This window comes from Schistocerca piceifrons, chromosome 1, assembly GCF_021461385.2.
Source record: "Schistocerca piceifrons isolate TAMUIC-IGC-003096 chromosome 1, iqSchPice1.1, whole genome shotgun sequence".
NCBI classification, from domain to species: Eukaryota; Metazoa; Arthropoda; class Insecta; order Orthoptera; family Acrididae; genus Schistocerca; species Schistocerca piceifrons.
The window spans coordinates 944,256,942-944,270,130 of NC_060138.1; the positions used below are offsets into that span (position 1 = coordinate 944,256,942).

Below are 13,189 nucleotides of genomic sequence, written 5' to 3' on the forward strand. Positions count from 1 at the left end.
GCCAGGAAGGGCTCTCAGCAAGGGAAGTGTCCAGGCGTCTCCGAGTGAACCAAAGCGATGTTGGTTGGACATGGAGGAGATACAGAGAGACAGAACTGTCGATGACATGACTCGCTCAGGCAGCCCAAGGTTCTACTATTGCCGTGGATTACCGCTACCTACGAATTATGGCTAGGAGGAACCCTGACAGCAAAGCCACCATGTTGGATAACGCTTTTCGTGCAGCCACAGGAAGTATTGTTACGATTCAAACTGTGCGCAATATACTGCATGATGCGCAACTTCATTCCCGCCGTCCACGGCAAGGTCCATCTTTGTAGCCTCGACACCATGCAGCGTAGTACAGATGGGCCCAACAACAAGTCGAATGGACCGCTCTGTATTGGCATCACGTTCTCCTCACCGATGAGTGTCGCATATGCCTTCAACCAGGCAATCGTCAGAGACGTGTTTGGTGGCAACCCGTTTAGGCTGAACGCCTTAGACACACTGCCCAACGAGTGCAGCAAGGTGGAGGTTCGCTGCTGTTTTTGGGTGGCACTATGTGGTGCCGAGGTACGCGACAGGTGTTCATGGAAGGCGCTGTAACGACTGTACGATACGTGAATGCCATTCTCCGACCGACAGTGCAACCATATCGGCAGCATACTGGTGAGGCATTCGTCTTCATGGACGACAATTCCCGCCCCCATCTTGCACGTCTTGTGAATGACTTCCTTCAGCATAACGACATCGCTCGACCAGAGTGGCCAGCATGTTCTCCAGATATGAACCCTATCGAATATGCCTGGGATAGATTGAAAAGAGCTGTTTATGAACGATGCGACCCACCAACCACTCTGAGGGATCTACACCGAATCGCCGTTGAGGCGTGGAACAATCTGGACCAACAGTGCCTTGATGAACTTGTGGATAGTATGCCACGACGAATACAGGCATGCATCAATGCAAGAGGTCGTGTTACTGGGTATTCCCCAACAACTGCATTCCAGTCCCTCATTACATTCAAGTTTTCATCTCTCTTAATGTACTGAATTACTCGTCCAGTATCCTCACAGGCTTTCTCAATCTCTTTATCTCGGACATCGACGTCGGCACGTATACGTGATTTATCGTTGTCGGTGTTCATCTGCTGTCGATTCTGATGAGGACAGCCCTATTACTGACTTGTTCACGGTAACTCACTCTCTACTGTACCTTCCTATTAATAGGGAATCCTATTCCTGTTATACTATTTTCTGCTGCTGTTCATATTGCTCTATACTCGTCTGACCAGGAATCCTTGTCTTCTTTACATTTCACTTCAGTGACCCCCCCCACTATATCTAGACTGAGCTTTTGTATTTCATTTTGAGATTGTCTAGCTTCCCTACCACGTTCAAGCTTTGACATTCAATGGCAGTGGTCACCTCCACCTTGACAGCCCCCACCTGGAGATCCGAATGGGGGATTAGTCCGGAGTCTTCTGACAATGGAGAGATCATCACGCATGACACTTTTTCAGTTACAGGTTATATGACATATGTAGAACTATATTCAGTATCTCACGTGGCAGTTTATATTAGAGGCCATCACCACAAGACCTGTGGGACGCTAAGTGTTTCATTTGACTTATTATTTACTCCATTTAATCACCGCAGAATGTAGAATAGTATAATTAAGATGTTATCAATAAAGTAACGGCTCCATTACTGAAATCGTGGGACTATAAAAACAACGGTCTTACTTGTTATAGAGTAACAGATTTTTTATCTTCAGTTACAGCAGCAACTTGTCATCAGGCTTACGGTGGCTCCTACGATGTTAATACATTCCACCAGGTTACAGAAATTCATGAATATTCTGTCTAAATAAACTGATCTTAGGAGTTCTGGTAATTGCTATTTCCTGAGAAACAAAAGTACTAATTGAGTATGACATGAAACTTGACAGTCCTTTTTTCCATTAGAACTGCTCAAACACACACAAAAACAAAATAGCGCAAAAGCAAATGAACGCAGCCTTCATATTAGGAATATAGATTTGTGACGAGATGAGGCTTTACAGCTGTCAAATGACTGTGAACTTCATTGCATCTGCTGTTTATTTTTTATGCTCAGTGCTGCCGGTTAAGATAAGTACACCATTATGAAGCTGAAGCTAAGTTTTGAATAAATGATCGTTTGTGTGCGTCTCCTACATATCTGTGTCTTTCGGAGATTACTTGTTGTAACAGAAGCTATGTTTTTTCTGCCTATATCAAACTTGTTCACTTCAAATTTTGTAGGGAAAAGCTCGTTACGCTTTCTTTCCTCTTGGTAATGGTCTTATGATCGAAACAGGTAGCACTGAGCATAAAAATAAACAGCTGAGGTCAACTATAATGCCGAGACTTCCTGGCAGATTAAAACTGCGTGCCGGACCGAGACTCGAAATCGGGCCCTATGCCTTTCGCGGGCAAGTGCTCTACCAACTGAGCTACCCAAGCACGACTCACGCCCCGTCCTTACAGCTTTACTTCTGCCAGTATCCTTTCTTTCAGGAGTGCTAGTTCTCCAAGGTTCGCAAGAGAGCTTCTGTTAAGTTTGGGAGGTAGGAGACAAGGTACTGGCAGAAGTAAAGCTGTGAGGACGGGGCGTGAGTCGTGCTTAGGTAGCTCAGTTGGTCGAGCAATTTCCCGCGAAAGGCAAAGGTCCCGAGTTTGAGTCTCGGTCCGGCACACAGTTTTAATCTGCCAGGAAGTTTCATATCAGCGCACACTCAGCTGCAGAGTGAAAATCTCATTCTGGGAACTATAATGACGTTTCACAAATATCTGGAACTCCCTTCAAAAAAATGATGATTTAGTATTACGGTGACGTGTTAAAACGTATGCCTACTACCGTCTGCTTTCTCTATAAATGCCAATGACTTAAATAAATATACCTCTCTGAGAAATATGCAAGACAGCACTTACTATTATGAAACAAGCGAAACGTCAACGTAACGGGAGGAATAATAACCGTAAGTACAAGTTAAAACAAATTCGCTAGTTCCTATACAGAAGGATTCATCAGTGATTACAAAAATGCGCTTGTTTTCGCAACGGTAAAGCCATCAGATAATGCACCAGCTCGCACATTGCAAACATCACTCTCGTATAGTCATAGTACACGTAAAGATCTCTCCATAATGGGAAACGCGTCTGGTGGGAAATAAATAAAGAAAAACCTTAACTGGTTGCAGTAAATGCTATTGTATGAGATATAATAAACAAAACAATATGACTTCTCGCTAGCAGACGAAAGTACCAGATAGCATGGTTTTCAAAATTTGACAGCTAAGTCTCCGACTAACTTGGAGTATGACAGTGCCTTAGCCCTTTAACGTCCAACGAGACTTACATCTACCACGATAGGTTATCAGAGAACTAGTTACCATACGTTAAAAAAAATGGTTCAAATGGCTCTGAGTACTATGGGACTTAACTAACTTCTAAGGTAATCAGTCCCCTAGAACTTAGAACCACTTAAACCTAACTAACCTAAGGACATCACCACATCCATGCCCAAGGCAGGATTCGAACCTGCGACCGTAGCGGTCGCCCTGGCCGGCTGCCACTTATTGCCTGTTACTGCTATGCATCAGTACCCACTGGTAAACGGAAGCCTACTAATGGTTAGCAGAATTGTTATAACTACAGATTGCACCTGTATGTTGTGCTTTCCTCAAGTTTCATTTTTAACCCTGCTCGCCGTATTGTCATATCGAATTTGCTCGCACTTGCAGATCGGCAACCTAATCACCAGATTCGCAAAGCGGGCTGCCATCGCGCCTTCCAGGGCACATCGCGTCAACGACTTGCACCCACGATTTGACGCCTGCCACATCGCAAACGAAGCCAATATTCAGCACTGCAGTGTGAGTTACCAACTTGGAGAGATGCTCTGTCCACTGATGTGTGTCTGTTTTCAGTAGGTCTTGTAGTTGTGCAGTCGTCTTCTGAGGCCCTAGAGGAACTTAACGAATAATTCTGCATGTTCTCCGCCCCCCAGTTCCCAACCACTATGGAAAAAGAAACGGCGTGAAGTACTTTTCATGTATTGTTACTTCTGCCAAAGACATTAGTTGAAAGAACCGTACATTAATGTTTTTGGTATAAAATTGGTAGTCAAAGGGTTAATCAGTCTAACAAGATCACCCGGTAGTAGAATTTTTGTAATTTCTCCATGCTTGTCGTAAGAGGTGGTCAGAATTCAAATCTCAATCAACCACATCAGTACGATTCAAGTCTCTAAAATCCTAGATAAAATCGACTTTGAAGTTTTTCGAGGGACATTAATTTGCTAAAATTAAGACGATTGTTCACCATGGGTGTTAAGGATTACTTCTTAGTGTTGAAAAATGGCAACTGGATGGTCAATGGATGACTGATTCAACTTTCTCTAGGATGTTAATTTCGTTTTATTTTTTCGTTTCATTGGAAATCTAACGTCAATTAAATATAAAATTTATCAAGTATATTGTAACTAAACCAGGTCGAATCATTATGTTTTTGAAAAATGCGCATCTTCTTGTTTCTAATTACGTGTTAGACATGCACTGAATATATAAATTCTTAATTTTAGATATTTTATGAAAGACTGTTAATAAATTTCTAATGTTTTTAAATCCGAACCATGTTTATTAACAACCTGTTATAAAATATAGGATGAACATTAATAAAACCGAAAAACTGTGGGGACGGATTCCTGACTGAAATTAAGGAAAAAAGTCCATGAACGTGTGTCCACAGAGGCATCGTTGCCACGGTATATGGCAGTGACTAATTCCTACCTCGTGGCTTGTGTTCCTTGCGTATTGCAGACCGCGAGATTGACGCAGCAAAATCGACTCGTATTTATGTCGGGAGCAAGTCGACATAGTATTTGTGTACGGCCAGTTAGACAGAAACTGTTGAGACACAGTACAGCTGTACCAAAACAAGTACCTTCGTAAACACCAAACACATCAGACAACAATTCAGGCCGTTTTTGGGCATTTGTGGGATTATGGGCCCGTTTAGACAGACGAATGTGCAGGGAGGCGGGGAGGCGGAGGACTGTGCGTATACTAGATTTGGAGTATCAGGTTCTACAGGATATTGAGACGAACCCTAGTACAAGCTCCAGACAAGTGGCCCGCCAACATGGTGTAACCCATTATCACAACAAATTTCCGAAAAGGACTTGAAAAGCTGTGTGATGTGGTTGGTGCCTGTGAAGGTACTTATTTTGGTATAGCCATGCTGCCTCTCGACCGTTTTCATCTGCTTGGCTGCACACAAACACCATTTCGGCTTGTTCCTGACATGAATCCCGGTCCGTGCTACTGCTTACAGTAAGCTGGGATCGATCACGCAACCTGTAACACACAAGGAACACATGGAACATTTTTTTTCTTTTTTTTGCGACACATGTCCCTGATATTATATAGGACAAACAGGGCGAGCTTTTTCAGTCAGATATAAAGAGCATCTGTTGGGGAAAAAAAGGCACTAACATTCATAGTTCTTCTTTCGCTGATCATTTGCTGATCACAGGCCACAAACCTAAGGAAATTAATGAAATTAATATTCTGCACACAGAGAAAAAAGGTCGTAGACTTGATGTTCTTGAGGAAATGGAAATATTCAAACACTTTTCTCTCAATGATAACCTTATTCTTAATGAACAGTTACAGTTATGTAATAACAATTTTTATCAATGGCTTCGAACCTTTACTGAAGGATCCTTAAAAGGTATTTTTCATCTATGTCAATTTTTCCTCGTGTTTTTTCTGAAATGTTGTTTTCCTCCCCATGCTCTTATGGCAGTGTAATAATTTACTGTATTTTACTGTAACAAATTATTGGAAAAATTTTTTCATAATTTCTTACTGCTTCTAAATTATAATATGTCTTCATACTACAAAATGTTTAAAATTTGTAGACACATCTGCTATACAAACAGCTGTAACCTTTCTATCATATAAAGCAGATGTTACCAATTTTCATCACTAGATGGCGTGACACCTCATGTCCACATCGTAGTATAGCGGCGGCACGCGCCACCCAATCTGATGCCACTTGTTTCAGTATACACAAGCAGCCCTTTGCGGCAATCTTTAATTTTTAATTAGAAATGACAGTAAAACTTTTACGTAGGATGTTTTATCATGTGACGTGGCCTTTTTGGTGTTAAGATTGTATGACGAGAGCTGCAATGCTCAACGTGTTATGTATGTAAGTACATCTTTATATACAAATATTAATTATTACTGTCCAGTATTTTCGTTATTAATGACTAACTTTGTATCCCTCTTATTCAGGTAATATAAATTTTGATGAAGACTACCTTAGTTTAGAAGTCGAAACCATGGTCAATTCGACTATAAAATCAATTGCAACCAGTGGGCTGTCTTTACTGCAAAAATATTTTCACGGTTCCTGCACACAGCTATGTTTAAAGTTGTAACATAGAACATAGTCAGAGGAACTTTCATTCGTCTGCGCCTTCTACAGTGGCAACCAACGATGCATTTCCGTACACATAATCATAGGCTCCTTTTTCTTCCGTTTCCCGTCAGAATTCCGTCCCTGCAGTTTGTCGGTTTTATTTATTTCACCCTGTGTAGATAATTGAGAGTTTATAGTTACTATGTACGTGGTCTGTAACCATGATCATGGAGATGTATGGTTTTCACAATAATTATGATAATATATATGTTAATTCAATATATTTCATGAATTTAATATTTTACTGGTTTTGGCATTGAAAATGAACGAAAAATCTGTCTAAAGAAGAGACCCTAGCGTGATTTGAATCAGTCATTCATTGATCGCCCAGTTACCGTCTTCCAACACTACGGAACGAGTCATGCGGCCTGTGATGACACTAGCCTTAATTTTAGCAAATTAATGTCCTTCGGAAAACTTCAAAAGATATTTTTTCTAGAATTTTGGAGTTTTGTACCGAAATGATTTGGGTGATTTAAATTTAGGCCCTGTACTTCAGGTACCATAAATACGAAAAAAATTAATAATTCAGTTGCCGGTTGATCTCTCTATAGGTTGTTTATATGGGTCGCCGGTAACCACTGCGTGTCGCTGGAGATGGGCGTGTTGCCCGATACCAGTCGGGCGTAATAATATTTAAAATAAATCATACACAGCCCACGCCGACATGTTAGTCATAAAAATGACGTCTCTGGCGTAAAAAAATAATAGTCAGCACATTATTCATTTTTGCTTTTGGCGGTAAACTCTATTGGAGTTGATTTACTGCCACGCTAATTAATCTACGATTACATGGGATGCCCGTTTCAGCTGACGCTGGTAATCCACTAGTTTACACGTGCACGCTAGCTGCCTCACTGTGCCATTACAAGATCTGCGGCGCGTTTCTGCCGGGCTAGTGGCAGTTATCTCTAGAGCCGTCGAGTGACGGAATGCGCGGCTGGTTCGCGCAGCCGTCCGGCCCCGTGGATTAGCCGGCTGGTTGCGGGCGCTGCAGGGGGGGTTCGGCGCTCATTTGATGCACTCGCTGAAAGCGGCCCGCCGTGCGTAACGACTCCCCGGGATAATGCCCTGAGCGCTGCGGCGAGCATGCGCGCCCGCCAACTCGAACGGCAGCGTGGCGGGTTGCGGCCCGTCGGCCGTTATGAGGCGATTACCGCGGCAGGCTGATGCGCGCGCGTCATCGAGGCAAAAAGCGAAACACTGCCACTACTGATAGCTACTTTCCGGGAAAACATTCCGCTCCACAATGAAACTGTTTCAATACTGTGTTTCTGATAGAAAATAGCTCATTAACAGGCCTAGCTACAATTTAAAAGTCTTTCACAGAAAGGTAAAGGGGCACACCTTAATATTCTGGAAGGAACTGATTATACAGAGTCTAAAGCTGTACGGCTAACACACCCTTAACAGTCAGGTAGAGTTAAGACTTTACAGTACAGTGTCGAATTTTGATTGCCTTTCAAGGACATAATCTCACAGTTTTCCCATTGCTTGGTTGTTGACCCTGGGCTTGTTGTTATGTGCTGTTGCGTCTCTTCTGTTCGGTTTTTATGATTTTTACGCTGAAGTATTTTATAGTTATGAATGAAACACACGCAACATTGCTGTAATATTCTAAAATATTTGTTATGTGATACACGAACAAGTTTTCATCATTCCTCTTGCCAGTTTTCATCATTCCTCAGTCAGAATATTTGTCCCTGAAGGATGTGCAGATGTGGTCTTGCAAGATCCAGGATGATGAGCTGAAATCGGTCTGCAAATTTAAATACCTGGGGTCGTACATACAGAGGGGCAGAGGACGGGAAAGCGAGATACAACACCGAATAAATTGCCGTTGAAACGACTGGAGGAAAATGAATGGAGTGTTGTGCGACAAGAAGGTGAGCATTGGGTTGAAATGGAAAGTGTTCAAGTAGATGGTAAGGTCTGCTATGATATACGGGACAGAGACATGCCAAATCACAGTAGCCCAGGAAAGGAAGTTGGAAGTGGCGGAAATGAGAATGCTGAGGTGGATGTGTGGGGTAACAAGGAAGAACAGGATTAGAAATGAATTTGTTAGAGGAGCCGTGAAAGTGGGACCAATGGGGGAAAAAGATACAAGAGAGTAGGATAAGGTGGTACGGACACTTACAGAGAAAAGGGGCAGAGTATATCGGAAACAGAATGGAAGATATAAAGACTGAAGGAGCGAAAGGAGAGGAAGACCGAAGATGAGGTGGAAGGATAAGATATCCGGGGACCTAAGGCAGAAAGGATGGAAGAAGGAAGAGGCAATGGATAGAGTACTATGGAGGAGAAGGCTCCACAAGAGCAACGCCGACCCTATATGATATGGGACAAGGTGACGATAAAGAAGAAAAGAAGACGTGAACAACTTTTCGGCTACAAGGATATTTATGTGATGCAGTGAAATTTGGTGGATCAAAGATTTTAAACTAGTGCATCTATAGGCTATTTACAGTGCCAGAGATGAAAAACGTTAATGTTGGAAATATGAATAAAACAACAAGGATTACTTCAGTGTAAATGCGATGTAAGACATTTAACTAAGATTAAATATGTAACACCTCAACAAGTGAACCGTCGACAAATTAAAAGAGCTGTTCTTAGAAGAAAATTGTTGAATAATAAACTTTGGTTACATATTATAAAGGTGTGGTTGATCAAAACAATATTCTCTTGAATAGGTCCTAAGTTACAGACAAATAATATGTAATAATGATATTAAGCAGCTGTGATTATACAAAGTTAAGATTTTTAATACAAGGAGAGAAATTATAGTTACTGAAATGAATGACTGCAGTTCATGTGAGTAAGAGATGTCATTTACAACATGGTCTGGATAGGATTGTGAGTAGTATCCGCTGTTAGAAGTGACGAATATGGGAACTCTGTCTAGTGTGAAAATGTGTGTGAAATCTTGTGGGACTTAACTGCTAAGGTCATCACTTCCTAAGCTTACATACCACCTAACCTAAATTATCCTAAGGACTAACACCCACACCCATGCCCGAGGGAGGACTCGAACCTCAGCCGCGACTGCAGCGCCCTAGACCGCTCGGCTAATCCCGCGCGGCCTACTCTGTCTAGTCTTTCAGTATTAAGCTTGTGCTGATGGACATATGTTCAGTAATTTCTATTATTTCAAGAGAGTTCATCTCTCTCCCTTTATGGATGTAAGTAGTACTTCATGTCTCACTTTGTAAATATGATCTTCTTCAAGGAGGTAGTCTGCAAAAGTAGAGTCCTCTATCCAAAGTTTCCAGATTCTGTGGTGTTGCTTCAGTTGGGAACATATTGCCCTGCCAGGCTGACTTAAAAAGAATTAGCCACAATTACAAGTAATTTTACAGACTTCACTCTCTTCCAAAGTTGGAGTGCTGTCTTTTCCATTGGGCAAAAAGTGCCCAAAAATGTTGTGAACATAAAATGACGTTGTTATGTTCCTGGATTTAAGCTTTCTGGCTGCATTCAGTGAGACTTTACCTAAATATTGATTTGCACACCATTTATTGTGTTCTTTATGTGGTGGTCCAAGAACTCGGTAAAGAAGAGAGTATACCAGTCGCTTCTGCTTTTTGTGCATTATGGATTCCACTAAGGTAAGAGGATAGCCATTGTTTGATGCTATTTCTTTGATTGCATTCAATTTCATTTGGAAGATTTTTCAGTCATGAGGATAGATATTAGGCGATGTAACACTGAATGAAAGGGATCTATTTGTGGCTAACTGGATGTTGAGATATGGCCGGCTTTAACATATTTGTGGTGGCAGGTTTCCTATAAATTTGGAAGTATGAATACCGGCAGTGATGTCTACGGTCAGATCTCAATAATTTGTGCATTTACGCCCAAACTCCATTGTGAATTTTGTATCGTTGTGATCAGAACCTAGTTGCTTGAGAAATGTTTGAAGTTCTCTGACAGTGCCTGTCCATAAGCACACCACATCATGAACATAGCGAAGCCAGAATCCAACCTTGGAAAGATGTGGATTACATTCCAAAAACTGTTTCAGAATTTCCAGAATGAGTTTGGAAGGTAGGAGACGAGGTACTGGCAGAAGTAAGGCTGTGAGTACCGGGCGTGAGTCGTGCTTCGGTAGCTCAGTTGGTAGAGCACTTGCCCGCGAAAGGCAAAGGTCCCGAGTTCGAGTCTCGGCCGGGCACACAGTTTTAATCTGCCAGGAAGTTTCATGTTTCAGAATTGAAAATTAGGATTTCAGCAAGGACTGGCCTTTGGCGGGGAATCCCATACCTAGACCACCCAACTTTTTGTAAGAAGTTTGTGTAGTTTTGTTGTATAATGGCGACATTAGTCATTCCCATGATATTCGGATACGCGTGAAAATGTTTGTAACTTTCCGCGCTATGTGCATAGTGGCGCTAGTGTCCTCCGGAGCACCATGAGATCATTGGCCAGCAAGGCGAGGTTGTTGGAAGGTTTCTGTTCGCTGCTTCCTGGTAAGAAGTGTGTTTTCTTAATCAAGGGCTTTCGGTGTTGCTAGCTGGGGCTTTTTACCTTCTCTTGATTACTTATTTAGTTCTTTTAAATGATGGTAAGCGCGCTTTTAACATGTCAGTTTTTTCAACTGGTCAATTTGAACTATGACGCCCTGCTTCTTGCGGGTAACAATACTTTATTAGAGAAGACTTAGCCTCTCCTTCCCTTACCACGGCTCACCTTTCAATCAATAGAGAATAGATTATTAGGATAGGTATCATTCAATTGTACATTTTCTATCTTGTAGATCTATACCTAAAGATGTGAGTTGACGACATGATAACGGTCGTGTTCCTTTATGAGTTCATATGCAGGTGAAATCTGTTTATGTCAGAAACAAAGATTACAAAACGTTTGGTTCTGTAAACCAAGAACTTGTACCTCGCTGCTCATTGAATTAGTGCCACACTACAAATCCGTAAGTCCGACTTCTTTCTTCTTTCACTTACCGCTTCTTTCACATGTGATAGCAATTTGGTCAAAGTGAAATTGCCCAGTGGTTAGGAGTTCATATTGAATTATAGGTCAGGTGTGGTACAAGTAATTTCACTATCCCATCGAAACATAATTTGATCCGAATATCGTGAAAAATTCCCTCGTATTCTTTTCTACGATATATCAAAACTGTATAAGAAAACCAAATACAGGGTGCCCGGGTTAGAGGTATACAAAAATTTTGTTTCTATTTCAGTGTCTATTAAGGGTTGTATAATTGTTTCTCCAACACTTTACACAGCAGCTGAAACATTTTTATGCATGTTCTAGTACAATTCAACGTGACACCGCTTGTCGACAGGTAACGAAACTGTACTCCTTTTCTCTTAGCATATTTATAAGGCTCTACCGCGGCGTAGATCCGTTGTCTCAAATCTATCATGTCTTGAATCTTTGTTCCATAAACAATATCTTTGATAAATCCGATGCACTGAAATCCATCGAAGACAGATCGGCAGACCGAGAGGACCAGCGGAAACTTCTCATGGATAAGTGTGACAATACGCCCATGATTGTGGGTCGGCGCACCATCCTGCTGGAAAATGACAGTGGGAGGTACCTGTGGAACTGCGTAGTTCGCCAGCATTTCGAGACAGGCACGCCCTCTTTCAGTAAACTCCATAAAAAAAACAGACCATTCACTCCATGTTTATATAGTCCCAACCACACATTAACTTTTGGTGCATCCCTTTCTTTATGAATCATTTCTCTTTGAGTCTGACTTTTCTGTTTTCGACATTTCGACATTTATGTCGATTAACTTTGCCGCAGACATGGAATGTAGACTCATCACTGAGCAGCACCGCAGTGAGGTAGTCGTTGCTTTTGTCTATACGATGCAACAATTCAGCAGCAATATCATATCGTCTACATCAATCCTCAGGCTTAATGAGATGAAAAATTGAGAGTCTTTAAGCAAGCAACTAGAGACTTTTGTGGACAATGTCATGCATCGCCTAACAGATTTGCTTGGGGGTCTAGCGATTGCTTCGCACACACGTTCCACTGTCTATTAATTTACACATGTTTTAGGACGTTTTGCCGCATTTTAAATCAAACTTCCCATTTCTCGAAGAGAAATCCAAGGAGGACCCAGATTTCATTCTCTTCTTAAACGCCGCTGAACACATGTTGCAGATATTAGCTCTGCTAGCCATAGCACACACTGCACCCTTTTTCGTTCTGGCGTCAAATGGCTCTGAGCACTATGGGACTCAACTGCTGAGGTCATTAGTCCCCTAGAACTTAGAAATAGTTAAACCTAACTAACCTAAGGACATCACAAACATCTATGCCCGAGGCAGGTTTCGAACCTGCGACCGTAGCAGTCTTGCGGTTCCACACTGTAGCGCCTTTAACCGCACGGCCACTTCGGCCGGCGTTGTGGCGTCGGCGTGCTGCTGACAGAAGTGCGTCTACCCGCTGCACACTAAACACTTGCGGAATGCGCCATACGACTCTGCGCCGTTCATGTAATTGTGATGATCGCTTCTTACAGAGTTTGCACATCGATTGCGCGCTTATCAAACAACATAAAAGTCGAGTTCTTTCGTTACAAGCGTTTTCTCGTGTTGATAGGTTCCCAGATGTGTGTGCCATGTGATTTATTCGCATAGGTCATGCAGATTCCGTAAATTGCAGCCGGACCCTTTCTGGGTACTCGAGAGCATTCCAAATGTGTTCCATCGA

At 42.1% G+C, this 13,189-nt stretch overlaps 1 protein-coding gene and 1 non-coding gene across 2 annotated transcripts in view; both read left to right on the plus strand.

Moving 5' to 3' along the window:
• LOC124776730 (immunoglobulin superfamily member 21-like) overlaps positions 1-13,189 on the plus strand; it is a 933,147-nt gene that overhangs the window by 866,221 nt on the left and 53,737 nt on the right. The window lies entirely within an intron of this gene.
• On the plus strand, positions 10,597-10,671 carry Trnas-cga. The gene has a single exon. It is a non-coding gene; the product is annotated as a tRNA-Ser (tRNA).